Source organism: Scylla paramamosain, chromosome 14 (assembly GCF_035594125.1).
Source record: "Scylla paramamosain isolate STU-SP2022 chromosome 14, ASM3559412v1, whole genome shotgun sequence".
NCBI lineage: Eukaryota > Metazoa > Arthropoda > Malacostraca > Decapoda > Portunidae > Scylla > Scylla paramamosain.
In genome coordinates this window covers 3,721,904-3,724,922 of record NC_087164.1, presented here as the reverse complement: position 1 = coordinate 3,724,922, position 3,019 = coordinate 3,721,904, and the positions used below count along the sequence as shown (strand labels likewise).

At 42.9% G+C, this 3,019-nt stretch overlaps 1 protein-coding gene across 3 annotated transcripts in view; it reads right to left on the bottom strand.

Moving 5' to 3' along the window:
- Positions 1 to 50, bottom strand: part of LOC135106760 (LIM and SH3 domain protein 1-like) — a 101,369-nt gene extending 101,319 nt beyond the window's left edge. Inside the window, exon 1 of one of the 3 annotated variants that reach the window (XM_064016031.1) lies at positions 1 to 50. This exon is cut by the window's left edge and continues 198 nt beyond it. The gene's annotated coding sequence lies outside the window, so the exon portion shown is untranslated. The other 2 variants (XM_064016030.1, XM_064016032.1) reach the window with 2 other exon arrangements.
- Positions 51 to 3,019: the final 2,969 nt, after the last annotated feature.

Genomic DNA, 3,019 nt, shown 5'->3' with positions numbered 1-3,019 from the left:
CCTCCGGGGGACTGACTGGTTGGAGGAGTTGCCACTAGGTGTCTCCTCGGCACGGAGCAGGAAACAAAAGTTAAGCGCGGTCGGGGGTTTGTTTTTCTCCTCACCAGCCACGGGAGTTATTCATTCATGACTTAAATCGTTCCATTCTGCTCTTACGTGTCGAAATTATTTATTGTAAAGCTTCTTTTTTTTTCTTTGTCTGGTATTATTTTTTCGCCACGAAAAGTGAGGCACTTTCTCCCTCCTTGGGGAAGAAACAGGCAATACCAACTGAATGCAGCGACAAGGAGAGATACCATCTGTCAAAATATCAAAATATACTTAAGTTCATGCGAACACTATCTTTTCTGCTAACAGTGATAGCATCAACAATAATAACACCAGACACAAATTAACGCTCTGCTCTCTCTCTCTCTCTCTCTCTCTCTCTCTCTCTCTCTCTCTCTCTCTCTCTCTCTCTCTCTCTCTCTCTCTCTCTCTCATACAATACCAGACACACACACACACACACACACACTCATACACACACATTCGAGGGCGTCCGGTGACGTCACGTAGACAGGACACAGCCACTCGGAGCGGAAAAAAAAAAAAGGCAGGTGCTGTAAGAGCATGGCTGCTGGTTAGATGACTATACCACTGAGCTCTAGTTAAATGGGTTTTACCTACCCTTTCTCTGTTCTCGAATTCACTGATGCAATTCTATCGTGGTAAAGTGTGTTTCACTATCAGGAACTGGGTCATTATGTAATTATGACAAGCTTAGCAATTCGTATTGCATTAGCAATAGCAGGCGTACATGAATTAGCCAAAGTCCAGGAAGTACACGCAGTCCTAAGGCATGTAATCACATATATCATATCCCCCATAAGAACTCCCCACCTCTCTCTCTCTCTCTCTCTCTCTCTCTCTCTCTCTCTCTCTCTCTCTCTCTCTCTCTCTCTCTCTCTCTCTCTCTTAATAACACATTCGATGCCTTCATTAAGCACGTTTCTCAGACGTCTTGGTTAGCCTCCACAGGGTGGAAACGTCAGTGATAATAAGCGGAGTCTCCCTTCATGAAAGAAAAGTCTTTGGTTGTTATCATTTCTTATAAGGAGGGATGTATCACTGAGACCTAGTGACATGCATAAAGAGAGAGGAGGCACACCTAAGGACGGTGGCACTTGTCCAACAAGACTGAAACTTTTAGAAAGGCAAATTAAGTCCTGGAACCGAGAGGAGACTCTTAAAGGAAGAAACTGTCCTTGATAAGTGATAACAACCTTAATTTGGAGAGAGAGAGAGAGAGAGAGAGAGAGAGAGAGAGAGAGAGAGAGAGAGAGAGAGAGAGAGAGAGAGAGAGAGAGAGAGAGAGAGAGAGAGAATGACCGTAAGAACTGATGATCACTTGTTCGGTGTTAACGATAAGGAGCACACTAGCTTTGACAGTAAATGGGCTCCCAAATAAAGAAGGAAGTTATCTTAGGGAGTGGTGGAGATCCTGCGTAGCAGGAAAGGGCACTGTGAGATGGTAGCGTCCTTGTTCAGAAGGCACGCGATCTGGTAGCAACCATTATCGCTTCCTGTAGAATGAAAATACCCATGGTTGGGCATTCTTCAACAGGAGAGCGCCCTTCTAGAATGAGTATGGTCTTAGTGAACTGATGGTGCCCTTTTTCCCAATGGAGATGGCCTGAAAAATTTTGTGGCACCCTTTAGAAAACTTTCTCACTGCTGTTTGGAACGTCGTTTCTTAACACAAGCCATTTTGGGATACTTTTTTTTTTCTAGCGACATCTCTAACAATTTACGGATTAAAAAGCGGAGAATCTATACCTTTATTATTTTTTCTTCCTGGTAGATTTTTTTTTTTCAAGATTTTTGCACAATGTTTTTAGTGTTGGTTGTGCATACCGCTGTGAAAAAAAGATGAGGAAGAAAAAAAAAACATTGACTACTGATGACCCCGTTTTTCAAAAGGAGACTGACGCTGGAAGCTGAAAAAGTCTTAACTGTAACGCATGCACCCTTATTTGAAAGAGTGAAGCATCTTTAACACTCGGGTATGGCAAACCTATGTAGTGAAATCATTCGCTAAAGGTGCTTTGAGAATTTGTCCACCGACTTAGTCAAGTTTAGCGGTTAAAATAACGTCTGACTTAAATAAGTATCACGATGGTATTCCAGCCTTCATCATCACATCTTCATCATCCTAATTACCATCATCACACCATATGATTCTTCAAGACAATGAACAGATAAATAAATAAATATAAATAAATAAAGTTTGAGTTTATAAACATCAATTGATTTTTGCGGACATGAAAATTCTAGATGAATGTACTACAATACAAAGAACAATAAAAAATTGATATATATCCAGAATCTCTCTTGCTCATCCATTCGCTTCTTTTATATATAAGTATATATAATTTTTTTGCACATATTACAAAAGTAAGGAACAACCTCCACGAAAGCTGGTGTGAAGTGGGAGGGAAGCACGCTATGTGATCCACTGCTCCTTCATCTCCCTCTCCACCTCCTTCACTCACCCCTTCACGGAACACCTCATCTCACACCACCCCCTGAGCTCCTTTTCGCCTGCCTATTGACTCTGTGCGTGTCCATGAGAGAAGACGGCAATCCCGCGCTACAGCTTGGAGAAAGAAGTCCAGCTTCCTTCACAAGTACTCGTGAAGAAGGAAAATGTCGCAACTTCACACAGCCCACTCCTTCCTTCCTAATAGACGCGTCATCAGAGAGAGAGAGAGAGAGAGAGAGAGAGAGAGAGAGAGAGAGAGAGAGAGAGTCCTCCTGAGTCGCCAAATCGAGCTTAGTGTCACCTTACGATTATGATTGTATCGATTATCGGGAACGAAGTGACGGAGCAACAGCATGTGTGTGTGTGTGTGTGTGTGTGTGTGTGTGTGTGTGTGTGTGTGTGTGACGTCAACAACCTAGCATTACGAGTCAGGAAGTGAAATGAAGTGAAGCCTTGGGGGGACATGGGAGGATAAGGGTGTGGTGAGAGAGAGAG